This window comes from Nelumbo nucifera, chromosome 3 (assembly GCF_055504915.1).
Source record: "Nelumbo nucifera cultivar China Antique chromosome 3, China Antique-T2T, whole genome shotgun sequence".
Taxonomy (NCBI): Eukaryota; Viridiplantae; Streptophyta; class Magnoliopsida; order Proteales; family Nelumbonaceae; genus Nelumbo; species Nelumbo nucifera.
The window spans coordinates 50,810,217-50,825,000 of record NC_142651.1 but is presented as its reverse complement, the minus strand read 5'-3'; the positions used below and the strand labels follow the sequence as shown (position 1 = coordinate 50,825,000).

The following is a 14,784-nucleotide window of genomic DNA, read 5'->3' as shown; positions in this document are numbered from 1 at the left end:
TTGCCAGCTGGTGCCAAAATCATTGGAGTAAAATGGATTTATAAAATGAAGTTGAACGAACTTGGAGAAGTAGACAAGTACAAGGCTCGGTTGGTAGCTAAGGGTTACTCTCAACAACAAGGGGTAGACTTCACTGAAGTATTTGCTCCAGTAGCTCGTATGGATACAGTGAGGATGATAGTGGCACTTGCGGCACAAAAAGGTTGGAAGATTTACCAGTTGGATGTAAAATCAACATTTCTCCATGGTGAACTCAGTGAAGACGTGTATGTGAAACAACCGAAGGGCTATGAAAAAAAAGGGAGTGGGCATAAGGTGTATAAGCTGCATAAAGCTTTGTATGGTCTAAAACAAGCTCCACGAGCTTGGTTTAGCCGTATTGAAGCTCATTTCATTAGTGAAGGCTTCCAGAGTGTCCAAATGAACAGACTTTATTCACCAAGAGGAGCAGTGAAGGTAAAATACTGATAGTAAGTATTTATGTGGATGATTTGATTTACACTGGTGATGATGAGGATATGATGTCTGATTTTAAGAATTCTATGATGAAAGTTTTTGACATGACTGATTTGGGAAGGATGAGATTCTTTCTTGGCATTGAAGTGTTACAGAGACCGGATGGCATTTTCATCTGTTAAAGGAGGTATGCCACTGAAGTGTTGAAACGTTTTGGGATGTTTGAGAGCAAGTCAGTAAGCAGCCCGATTGTGCCAGGTTTCAAAATGGGTAGAGATGATCATGGAGTCACAGTGGATGAGACATATTTCAAATAAATGGTGGGAAGTTTGATGTACCTCACGGCAACTCGTCCAGATATAATGTTCAGTGTCAGTTTGATCAGTAGGTACATGGCTAAGCCCACTGAATTTCACTTACAAGCTGCCAAAAGGATTTTGCGATACTTGAAGGGCACTACAAACTATGGGATTTTGTATAAGAAGGGAGGGGAAGAAGAAGAACTGCTTGCTTTCACGGATAGCGACTATGCAGGTGATATAGAAGATCATAAAAGCACGTCTGGCTATGTGTTTCTTTTAAGCTCAGGCGCAGTATCATGGCTGTCCAAAAAACAACCCATAGTTACGTTGTCAACCACTGAGGCGGAATTCGTGGCTGCTGCAGCGTGTGCCTGCCAGGCAGTATGGATGAGAAGAGTGAAAAAGGTTGAGTCATGAACAGAAGGGTTGCACCACTATCATGTGTGACAATGGTTCAACAATCAAAATTTCAAGAAATCCAGTTATGCACGGAAGGAGCAAGCACATTGATGTGCGGTTTCATTTCTTGAGAGATCTTACAAAAGATGGTAAAATTGAACTAATTCACTGTGGAACTCAGGAGCAGGTGGCTGATATGATGACGAAGCCGTTGAAGTTAGAATCATTTTAGAAACTCAGAAAGATGATGGGAGTGTGTGAAGCTATTGATGTAAAATAATTGCAATCTGCAGTTAGTTTAAGGGAGGGCATGAAGAGGTCGTTGTTTGGAGTCAAATTTTTGTTTTACTTAGTCTGTTTTTCTGTTTCAATAAATCCTAGTTTTTAGGGATATTATTAGTTGACCTATTCCATTGCTTTGATAATCACGTAGCTAAGATAAGGCTAACGAGTACTGATTTTACGCTTTCTGTAAGAGTTGTAAATGGTTATAAAAACCAAGTACAGTTTCAATAAAATGGCAGGTCATTCAGTCCACTCTGTTGAGCTCTTGTTATTGCATTCGATAGTTGCATTCAATTGTTTCTAACACAATCAATCCTACATGGAAACATGCAGTTTTAGTAAGTTTTTACCTAGCTAGCCTAACGTAGGTCGTCTAGACACCTTTAGTTTGCGAGCCTTCCTTTCTGACAAAAGCAAATCTCACTAAACTAACATAGTCTGATCATCCACTTTATTAACTGTAGTGAACGGCTAAACCCGTTATTGATATGGCCAGTTGAATTGTTAGAACTGTCATCCAATCATGATTCTAGGTCTAATTTCAACAAAAGATTGTATGGAAGTTAGACAAGGTGCAAAAGATACATAATTCATATGTGGAAAATGTACCCGAGAAGCCCAAGTATAGAATATAAGCCACTATGAACAAGGAAGAAGGTAGGATGAATAAGAATAGTGAAGGAAAATCCATATGGTGAGGAAACAAGAAATGAAGATGATGAAAAATATGTTGTTATAATTGATAAAATCTACAAATTGTCAAGAGGGCATATTTGAATAGGATGATTGATAGGGAGGTTGAAATAAACAAGAAATTGGGCCTGCACAGAGGAACAAGTAATTGTCCTTGACGTCATGGTTAGGTTACTCTATTGTAACCTGGGTGACTGGGGTTCAAATCTTGAAAAATACAACTCCTTTGTATATTTTGCAGGGGTAAGGCTATGTGCAATAATCAGTAAACCCTAATAAGCTTGTTTCATTTTAAGTTTGTGTATTTTGCAGGGGTGAGGCTGTGTGCAATAATCAGTAAACCCTAATAATCTTGTTTCATTTTAAGAAGAGGTGATCGAGAACAAGTGGAGATAGGTATATGGAGGGAGAAGTGAGAGGAGCCGGGAGGGGATGGGTTGGAGCCATTTGGGTTTTAGTCGTTTGACTTATGGCGGGAAATTAGAAGGAATGTTATTTTCCTAGAATTAGTATTAGTACTCACTTTTTTTTTATTGGGCAATTAATACTCACTTCTACAGAAAACGCTTTTTTCCACAACTATTTTATATGCAACTAAACACTAAGGTTTTAAAAATTGACTTGAAAATGGAACCGTTTTGGGCACCGTTTTCCGGCTCGGTGGTTCAACCATCCGGGTCCAATGGTTCAACTCATGACGTTATAATAAAACAAAAAATATTTATATATAATAAAATATACCATAAAAATTAAATAAAATATAGAAAATACAGAAAAAAACAACAACATATGAAAAAATAAAAATAATAAAATACAGAAAAAAATTCCAAAAAATCTAATAGGTGTGACAAATTGGGTTGCGCTGAAGCCTCTGCAATTTTCTTTTATAGCTCAAACTCTCTTTCTTCTCTTATTATATATATATATATATCTAAAAAGCTGAATTGATGAATCCAAATTCAAATTAGTAGCATACTTGACCTGAACATGAAACCCTAATGAACTCTTGCAACAGTTATTAACTTTTCCAGTTATCTCAACAAAATTCAAATAAGAAAGAAATATACCAGTTTAACCTTCAAATCAAAATTGAAAAACAAGGGATGCCTCAGTCTCTGATTCTGCAGTGGCTATCGGCTCCAATGGAGTGGTCACCGGCGCAAACGGTGGTTTGATTCCTTGAAAAATCATAGTATTGTAAAAAAAATTAATTAAAAATAATTGAAATGGCTAAATGAGAGATAAAAACTGAAATCTAAAGTTCTAAACTGAATAATGGTGGTTTTAGACTAAACAGTGGTCGCTAACTCACTTAGTTACATGAAAAATCATAGTAGTCGTCAACAGCCACAGTGAAGATAGTCGCCGGAGGTTGGAGTCCACAGTGGTTGCCGGCAGTCACAATGAAGATAGTTGTCGGAGATGTTCCTTTCAAGATGCGGTTGAGAAAGAGTGAAATACTCAAAAATCGAAGCTTTAGTCACCGGCTTCCGCTGAAACTTTGGTTGTCTGCGGGTGCTTGCTCGGATTCTGGGAAGGATAGTGCCGGTGTATCGCCGCCATCATCTTCGGTAAATGCCTGAAGGCTTTTGGTTTTGGGTTTGGCAAAACAAAACCATAAGAGGCTAAGACTTTCGAAGGTAAGAAGGTTAGATGTTAGGATATATTTGGCATTTTATTTTTTGTTTTATTTTTATTTTAAAATAAAAAACAAAATTTATAAAATACTGAACCACTAACCCTTGACCGGGTCGAATGGGTCGATGGTTCGACCAGCCAGGTCGATGGTTTTTTGACTTTTTCAATGTTTTTTCACTAAATGACGGTTCGAGGTAAACCTGAAACTGTTCAAATGACCGGTTTCCGGTCCGAATGGTCCGATCGTCCGAATCAACAACGGTTCTAAAACGTTGCTAAACACCATAAAATAAATCACTTTTTTCTGTCATCTTGTGTGCCAATCAGAATATAAATAATGTTTTATGGGAAAAGTGAAATATGTTAGGTATATTAATGGTTGTTCATTTGTACATATGAAGTTCTACTCCTTGTAAATATAAGGTTATCTTCTGGTTAATATAAATACCACATTACTATTTTAGATGAGAAAACATACTAGAAGAAAAAGTTAGGTTTGCCTAACATGGCAATTCTTCCGTTTAGGAAAATTAATGCACCATGGTCTACCACTACACAAATTAAATCACTACCTTATGTAATGTTTAACAATATCAAAGTGATCAATGTGGAGGGTCTTTCAAATTAAACTAGTATATAATTAATGTACATTTCTTTTCATGTCATGCCTTAGAAATTCATTTAATCAAATTTCAGCATTATATTCTAATAAAGCCTATTATAGTCAAAGTACATACCACGAAGCTGTGTCATTAATGTATAGATCATTTGTGGACACTGCTCTAATTGTCCATGTCATTAACTGATTTCTTTGCTTCATAGTGAGGAACTAGCAGATGTAAAAGAATCCAAAATGCAGGAAGTAGCCTAATAAATTAGATGTGACATGGAACCAAAACCTCATGTTGTTAGACATCACGTCTATTACCTGTGCTTTCGGACGCATCCATTGTTTTTTTGAACCTCAAACACTTTTGAGGTGTCTCCGCTGTTATATAGTATAATCAATACTCTGATTATGACTTATGAGGATCACATAAAAAACCATTGAATTGAAGTTCAATGGGAAAAGCAAAACAATTCAACAATGCGAGCAGTTTGAGGATGAAGGCCATTTATTTTAATAATAAAAAGGATAAATCCTGACAATTTCTCGAAGAACTTGCAAATTGAAATGATTTCATCATAGTATAAAACTTTTGCTGAAATCAGCAATGGTAGATTTATCATTTGTTACATGCTTTGAATAAAATATATAGCCGCTTATGGGAAAGACCCAAACTCTTACAAAGAGTTGAAAGACAAAATCTTGCCCGAAATCGATTCTTGGAGCTCAAAACTCCAATCTTAAGCCGACAGAACCACCCTTATAATAAAGTCAGTGATGCAGTCAATTCCAGCATATCAAATGTCCTCCACTATGCTGTCCGGGGGTGTGGGTTTTAGGCTTTTCTCTCATATGAACAAAGCTCTTTTTACCAAACAGATCTGGAGACTCTTGTCTTCTCCTAATTGCCTATGGAGTTTCCAAATCAAGTCAAAAGTACTTCCCGCACTCAAGTCCCCCCACTTCAAAACCTCGAAGAAACAACTCGCCTTGGTGGAAACAGGTTCGTCGTCTTTTACATCTAATTAAGCCAAACATTCTCTGGTTAATCAAAAATGGTGAGAAGGTATTCACTTTCAAAGATCCATGGATTCCCACAATAGAAGGGGGCATTCCTCTCACAAACATAGAAATGGATCAGCAACGTCATGAAGAAATTGAAGTTAGTGAGTTACTTAACTCCAATGGAGAATGCATGTAATATGGATAAGTTTCGACAGTTGCTGCACCCATCCCATATCCCTCACGTACTCGCCATCACCCTAAACCCATAGCTCCAAATGGACATTCCAATATGGAAGCTATCACACTCTGGCAAGCACACAGTCGGTTCTGCTTACCACTCTCTCTTTTGAGCTGAAAGCTCCTTATCGAGTACATTTTTTTTTATTGACAACTCCTATGAAAATTAAAGATTCCCTTTAGAATCCAACTGCTCGTGTGGAAGCTTCTTTGGGATAGAGTAAAGACAAAGGACAAGATGCATCACTGGCTTCCCTCCTCTGAGTTAAACTAACTGTGTTTCTTGCTCGTAGCACATAGAAATTTGTAAATCCGGTCTATTTATCAGTCCACTACAACACTGATAGGTCCCTTCATGTAATAAGCTTTTCATATAAATAAATAAAGTTAGCTGCCTTTCAAATATATATATATATATATATATATATGAGCATCATATTATAGAATTCGAATCCCTAGACACCCTAAGGGGAGAAAAAAAAGAAAAACAAGTTCTTGAAATTAGTTGCATAAAATCAAAGAGAAATGCAAAACCTTTATGTATTCAAACTCGATAGGTTTTGTACCATTGCTCTGTGGTTCAAGAGGTTTGTCTCACTTAAGAGTGCTCTTAAGAATGAGATTTGGAGCTGGAGATGATTCTTTTTTAGCACTTCCGGAAGATTGGTCCAGAACTAAAGTAGAATTTGTAGGAGATGGTAACCCTAAAAACAGGTTTTCCGCCGTTGATGCCAGAAGGAACTCAAGAATGTTCTATCTGTTGAACAACTTCCGTCGAACGTCAATCAATTAGTTTTACTTAAATCGGTTAACCCAACCAAAATGGCAAAGAATCTCAGATACATAACGAAATGCTTCAACATGGGGGGGCTGCAAACGAAACCCGGTCTGAAGTCGAACACAAATTGAATTCACTCTGTTAAGGATGATCCATTTTATTATTTTATGATCCGAACATGGAAACACTCGAACCTTATCTGATTTCTCATACAAACCTGGCTCAAAATGATTAGTTGTTGGCATTTTAGGTTCCTTGATGTTCGTTTCATATATACGCTAACTAGCTAGCTAGCTGCTTTTACATAAAATAAAATTGGTTTTTTTTTTTGTTATTATTTAAAATTCCCCTTCATTTCACTCCATTTCTCTTAAACTTACCCTTATTTTTCAATTTGTCATCTAATAAAATTTACCACTAATCGTTAACAGAAGTTGTCTGGTTAGACCATTAATTATTTTTAATGGCCAAACTTTCCTTGACCTTATTTATTAAAAAAATCTTCATCTTATTTACCGAAAAAAAGGGCAAATGATGGTTCCGCCCAGGGTCAGAATTCATAGGCATAAAGTACAGTTGGGGTAGGTGTCAGCTCGGATAGAGTGGTTTTTTTTACCTTTTGAATGTTTATAGATTTGCAGTGAAAATCAGAAATTTGCATTAGACCTGTCCATACTTTTCCAGAAAAAAAAAAAAAGAAAAATAACCTTGAACCTTTGTCAAATGATTGTTTAAAAAGAAAACAAGTTACAAACAAATGAAAAACTATTTTTGCTTCTACAAGATAAAAGTCCCAAGCCCATTTGGATGAAGGGATGAACTCCCAAAATTTAGATGGAAGGGTAGTATAGTAAATTTCATTATTGCAAAATTTTTGGTGATAGCTAACTAAAAAGGAGGGATAGTATAGTAAAATTATAAAAAGCATTCATTTTCTAATCATAGATTTGTAGTAAGGGGATCTATAAAGTTTTTGAAAAAATAGGGCAAGCTTAAGAGAAATTGGGAAAAGTGAAGCTGAGTTATAGATAATAACCCCCTTTTTTTGTATTAACAGAACACAATTACAAGAGAGTAGGTGCACACAAAGTAGGGTGCATGTGAGGTCCATTGACCTTATCATGGAGAATTTATAGTTATATGGGTTTGATCCCATGCCTCCATTTAAAGAAGATGCCAAGTGACCATCTCAATTACTGCTGATTAGCAATTTAGCATTAATAGTCATCTGTTCTCATAGGATCTAAATTTCATAGTCGTCATTTTTTTATGAAATCATAATAGTCGTTCATGTTGTAAGATATTAGATCATTTGATTAAGGATAAATTACTTAAATCTCCCCTATGTTTTCTTATAATTGCATTAACCTTCCTTACTTTGACCTTTCCAAATTCTTCCTTGACATTTTGGAGAAATTATAAAAGTAGCCTATTTTTTGTTAGTTTAAGAGCCGAATCAAAATGATGATGTCATGCTTTTATACTTTAAAATTTCCAATTTTGCCCATGAATGATAAAATTGGAGTGTTTATTGCCCAAAATGCCCCAAAAAGGCGTGCACTTTTACATATACTAGTAGTAGATTTATATTTCATTAAATAAAAGGCTTTTTTTCTTATTTATTGAAATATAAATCCATGATCATCCTTAATCTCCTGCTTTCTATCTCAAGCCAAACCATAAAACCAAATAACCAATGATAGTCAGTTGATGAGCCAAACAAACAATGCTCTTTGTTAATCAAAATAATCAAAACATACATTGAGAGTTCAAGGCTTTGAGTAGCTGTTTCATTGATCCAGCCCCTGTTTGGGAGTGGTTTTTTTAGGCTGTGTTTGGTTTGAAATAAAAGGTAGAGAAAGGCAGGGAAAGGTAGGGAAACCTATACAAACACTGCTTATTTATAAACACTTATCCAAAAAGCCCATTCAAGCCATATAGGAGAGTGCTTATGTTAAAAATAAGACAAGTGCTTAAAAACAAGTGCTTATTCGAGTAAGCACTTGTTTACATTTGGCACCCAACCTTTTCAAGTGCTTATTTAAAAAAATAAACACCTATTTCATATTAGGCATTTGGTAGTCTTTTTTTTTTTCCAATAAGCACTTAAATAAGCATTTGCGACTATTCTGTCCTTCATTTTTTTCAAAATTTCAAAATATACTCTTATGAAAGTACTTTTATAAAAACACTTTTATGAAAATACTTTTATAAAAACACTTTTACGAAAGCATTTTTATAAAAGTAATCTTATGAAAGAACTTTTATAAAAGTACTTTTACGAAAGCACTTTTATGAAATAACTTTTATAAAAGTACTTTTATGAAAGCACTTTAATAAAAGCAATTTTACAAAAGTACATTTATAAAATTCAACTAAGGATAATTTTATAAGTGGTATTTTAAAATTCAACTAGGGATAATTTTTGAAGAAAAAAATTGAATAAGTGTTTATTGTATTAAAACTTAAAAAATGGTAGAAATTTGGGCTTAAAAAATAAGAGCTTATTTTGAAAATAAGCACTTATTTTAGGCTTATTTCCCAAACACCAATAAGTGCTTAATGGTGTGGTCCTGGCCCAAATAAATACTTATTTTAAATAAACACTTATTTTTAAGCACTCCCAAACACGGCCTCAGAAACCATAAACACCCTGAAACATCGCCTCACCTAATCATTATTAATTTCCTTTGGAAAGTGGTTGCAACAGAACTCCATTTGGTTGTACTCAAAACAAAAGGGAGAAATGGTTTCTTAAAAATTACTATTTACAATTTTGATTATATACATAAAATATTAAAATGGTTGTAAAAAACTGAAAATAAATGAGTACCAATTTGTAGAAAACGGTGTTATTTCAAAATTAGTTTTCAAATAGAAATTGATCTTCTATATGCACATCTTTCTAACCTCATATAATTTTAACTTCAGAAACATCCAGAGCCTCCTTGCGTCCAAAAGCCCATCCGATGGTATCTAAGGATTTAGCAGCCAATAAATCCATTCACTCAAACACTGCTATTCTTCTTCTTTTTTTCTATTTTTTGATTTTTTTTTGAAAAGCCAAACACTACTACTAAGTTACCATTGACAAAATCTTTATATCCTTGCTAGGGACAACCTCACTCTAATGCAGTGGAAGGCCCACCTGACATGGGCAGGTTTTGTTGGGCATGAGTTAGGCTGAGGCTTAGTTTTACAGCCCATTAGTTTTAGTGTTGGGCTTAGACAAGCACTAATGCACACTCACTCCCACCTTTGGGAGAGGAGGGTTTAAGGAAGAAGGATTTTCCTCAAGGTCCGATCTTTTCTTTTGGTAGGCAAAGCACGATCTAATTAAGAAGAAGAAGATAATCAAAAGGGTGTTATAAATTGTATGAAATCATTACAATTCACAACCTCCAATTGAAAAATCAGAGTTGGCGATTTCTAAATAGAGACGTACCTATCTACTTGATGGGCTGCAATATGGGCTCGGCTGATAATATGACTTGTAGGAATGGCGTCTCTGATCCAATCCATGTAATAGATCCATTTATTCATGGCCATGGGGAGATGTTCCTGATGCATGGATGTAGTGTGTGTGAGTAGCAGAGCTGCAGAGCTCCTTAAAACCCATTTAAATCAATGTATGCATCAATAAGGTGGGAATTACCGCCAGAAAAAAAAATGTGCTAATAGGCTGACAGTATGGCAATCCAGATGTGTATTAGGAACATCTCCAATTAATGACAACATGAGATGTTCTTATTGTGCAGCTGGATTATGTTAGCATGCTATTCATTAGCAGCGAATACAGGTTTTTCGTGGGTGAGTTTAGATGGTTTAATTGAGTTGGGATCTGATCCCAACAACTGGTCCCTAACAGTCATTACAGATATACATCGGAATTATCTAGCCATGAAAGATAAGGGAGATGTTCCTGATGCATGGCTGCAATGACTGTTGGGACTAGATCTGAACTTAGTTTGGTTTGATTGTGTATCTCACATCTCTCTTTCTCTGTAACCTGCTTTCAGAAAAAATAAAAAATAAAAAATAAAACTGCTTTCAACACATTTCAACATGATCTGACAACCACATCTCAGACATTGTTGGTTCAAGGCACTCCACAGGCGCCCCACATGCATATTTGAAACATCTCCTGCACTTATTATAGAGCCCAGAGATATTTCCAATACATAGTTGGAATGGACTGTGGGACGCACTCTGTGGGGTGTCAATGCGAATTGCATGGTGAAGGCGGAGCCCTAAGGACAACTCTTTTTGGTCCACAGACAATAGTTATAGGGCATCACACTTGCCAAAAACACTTTCAACAATTTATTGGTTATTTCAAGCATTGCACCTGCTGGACCTGGACTTATAAAATTCTCTCCCACCACCCTGTTATCACCGATGAGGAGCATGTAGGGTAGTCTTTGCTTCCATCAGATAGTGGATTCGGCACAAGAGACCATTAAGCAAGTGAAGAGTTAAAAGACACGCAGTGTTAGAATGGTTTTTGAATTGAATAAATTTGGCCACCTGTAAAGAACTCTTCGAGGTTGGAGAGAACTTCCACTAGTAGAGATAGGTCAGTTTTTGGTAATCAAATAGATGCGTATTCAGGTCACAGAATTGCCACTGTGTAAAGAGCTTTGGAAGGTAGAAGATAACTATTTGCTATTCAGATATTAGATGTAGTTAGTAGGTGGTTGGATTAGGTTGGGTTGCAACTATATGTGTAATTTGGAGTGAGTTAGGTTAAGTTGAGCTACTAATCTTTATCTAATTTGGGGTGTTGGACTCATTAGGGTTAGCTTAAACAATAGTATATAGAAGGAAAGATCATGTATGCTGGCTGACCAAAAGTTAGGAATATTGAAGAAAAGTCAGGAGGAAAAAGGCTTTGGTGGGAGAAAAAATGAGGATAAAATAGAATTTTGAGATAAAAAACACTGAATGAAGTGGAAGAGAGAAAAACTAAACATAGAAAAAATAAGAAAAAACAGAAAGAAAAGTAAAAGGAAATACATACCTAATTTTGAAGAAAATACAAAACCATATGGTGAGCCATGTTGCCTTTTCCTTAGGCTCAGTTTGGTAGGAAAACGAAGGGGCTGTGCTGGTGAGCATTGAGGACAAAGGGTTGTTGATGAAAACATGAAGAAGATGACCCCTGTTATCCTCCAATAAATTTGTTTTTCATGGCTGGGCTGGGCGGTCACAACTTTTTTTTTTATGAATAAATTTCTAAAATGATTAAGGTGTCATTTGGTAAGTCTTTTCTAAAAGATCTTCCGAAAGATATGACAGTTAAAGGATATAATAGGTTTCTACTTAAAGATCTTGGCATCCCATAGATCGTTTGGTTAGAGGTGCTTCTTTTCGCTTGAAGATGAGACAAAAAAAGTGAAAAAGTTCCATTTGGAACTTCTAGAAAATAGTCCGAAACGGATTTTCTGCATCTTTTTGGGGTAGAGTCTTTTGACGGCTAGATCTTCTTCTAACAAAATGGAAAAAGATGAAAACGTGGGCTGTTGAGCTTCTAAACAGCCGACAGTCCGCACAGAAAGACGTATCTAGTAGAGCCTAAATAAATGTAACGAGCATCTTAAGACATCCGTTAAATTGTTCGCACATATGCAATGCTTCTAATGTGTGATGCCGATATTATCATGATACGATTGGGTGTGCAAGGTGTTGTGCAGAATGGATTGTGCATGAGATCCAGACTCATATTTAAATTCCTTCCAAACAGAGCCTTAATATATGAGGACAAAGTTTGAAAATTATAGCCTTTAATATTGAACTCAGAATTGGGTATTTGTGAGCATACGTGGCATAAATATTAGGGAAAATTCTACTTTAGTACCTTGAACTTTGGGGGTAGTGTCAAGTTAGTACCCAAACTTTCAAACGTATCATTACAGTATCTAAACTTTCAAAAAGTGTCAAATTGGTCCCTGTCGTTAACCGACCATTAGTTATCTGTTCAAAATATCAAAATTACCCTTCAAAAGAAGGCATTGTTCATTGTCTTCTACCTTGACACTGAACTAGTTATCTTCAAAGAAAAAGAGAGAAAAAACATAAAATATGATAGAGGGAAACAACAACTAAAAGCAAAGAAATAACTAGACAAGAATGTGTTTCAGATATCTAAAGGTAGAAGACAATTGACTTCATTAGTCTAAAATCTCAAACACCTCAACCGGTTCAGTCTCAAGGTAGAAGACAATGAATAGTTTCTTCTTTTGAAGGGTAGTTTTGACATTTTTAATAGATATCTTACAGTTGATTAACGACAGGGACCAACTTGACACTTTTCGAAAGTTTAGGTACTATAGTGACACGTTTGAAAGTTCGAGCACTAACTTGACATTACCCCCAAAATTCAAGGTACTAAAATGAAATTTTCCCTAAATATTACAAGTTATTAGGGTGGTAATGTTTAGTAGGAGGCTACTAGATTAGTCGCAATTGTTGTTTATAGCAGTAGTTGGTAAATCCTTGACTGATTACTCTGAGAAAATCGTTCCCTTAGATCTTTCCAAACAGTGGTAGCACTCTCTTGCATACAGAACACTCGTAGCTAGATCTTTGTGAAGTGAATTAAGGGATTCATCAAAACCCAATTTGTTAAGGGTTCCATGAGAGATAATTATCAATGTATAAGCACACTGGTGACTAGAATCACACCAAGATTATCTAAAGGATGGAGAAAATATGAGCTATCAGTGGCGACCGAGACCACATTGGTAGAGGCATCCATCATGGGGATTCCACATACATCGTGGAAGCGCTCTGATACCATTAAAAGTTTAATGGAGAAGAAAAAACTTGTGCTTGTTATTGATTCAAAAATGAAATCTATGTTGGGAGATGGGGTCACTGTGATTTTGGAGGAGAAGCTTTGAGGCGCGTCTGAAGACACTGTCTTTAGAACGTTATTTGCCCCCACTCAGTTTCACTGAGTTTGCTGTTGGGTTACAGGCAAATCCGTTCTCAGGATACAACAGAGCCTTGGCGATAATCTGCAACCAGCAAAGGTATGAAGAAAATGTAGGTGCTGGTTTAGAGAAGGCACCTTGAACAGTCATAGTTTCAAACATTGTAACTGTTTAAAAAGTAGTTAATAGTTAATGACTGTTACCTTTGAGTTGTGCCTCTTAATCACGCGTGTTGCGTAGTATCAAACCCCCATACTCTTATCTACTAATTATAAGGAGTGTAAATCAACTCCTATTAAAATACTGAAAACAAAGCTTATAATTTTCCAATATGGGACAAGTTCAAAACTAGGTTTTGCAAGAAAAAAACTAATTTTTCAATCAAAGTGTGCAGGTGCAATTTCTCATGTAATTGACCAATCAAACCCATTGGATTTAATCTCTTATGAGATTAAAATCCAGCAATCTATTCATATAGTACAGTCCTAGTTGTATAGGACTCTTATTATTGTGTCTATCAATAGAGTTAGGATTGAGTTACAATAAGTTTCGTGGATGACCATGCCACAGGTTTGGTTATCGGGTTAAGAGCATGTGTATCGTGCCAATATGTTAAGATGAGATGCTTTTCCATCCCATGACTCATTTTTGGAGAGATCTAATCCCCCAATTCTCCATACTCTTCAAGTATCTTGTCGTTATTTACTAATGACCCATTAAGCTTCACCCATAAATTATGCGAGCGTTCTACAATGTGAATCGTTTTTCTTTTTGTAGGTTTTAAAAATAAATCAAAATCATTTGGTTTGAAAATAGATTGTTTCTCAAAATAAAAACACAAAAAACATGTTCTTAGTTGTATATGTGTTTTCTGTTTTTAAAATTGAAAGCAGAAAACATGTTTTTAAATTTCTGATTTCAATAGCATGTTTTAATCTGATTATTTAATATCATGTTTTATAAAGCATATACTTCTACACCATAGAATTTGCTTTTGTTTAAAAGACCATTATTTTGATCGTTCCGAAAACATGTATCGTCTTTTGAAGCAAAACCAACTTGTTATTTTCTTTGAAAACAAAAATAGAGTTCAACAACACTTTTTTTTTTATTTTTTGGATTCTGATGTGGCTATTTCAAAAATAAATGAAAACAAAAACAATTCATTTAGTCGAACACCTTCTAAAATATGCATTCATGTTTAAGATATTTCCATTTAAAAATTTAATTGAGAAACTTGGCATATTCTACATATTAAATATTTGCATATCTACAAATACTGATATGATTTATGAATTATATTGAGAGAGATGGTGACATGGCTCTCCCTCTTATTTTTTATATTTTTAAATATTTTTGTAAAAATTCAATTCTCACACGAGACTAGGCATGCCATCTCGAAATTTTTTCTTCATATTATTTTCCTTTTATCTTATGTTTTCATCCACT

General features: G+C 35.3%; 1 pseudogene; it reads left to right on the top strand.

The window, feature by feature from the left end:
- Nucleotides 1-773: 773 nt before the first annotated feature.
- On the top strand, nucleotides 774-1,175 carry LOC148801212 (secreted RxLR effector protein 161 pseudogene; annotated as a pseudogene).
- Nucleotides 1,176-14,784: the final 13,609 nt, after the last annotated feature.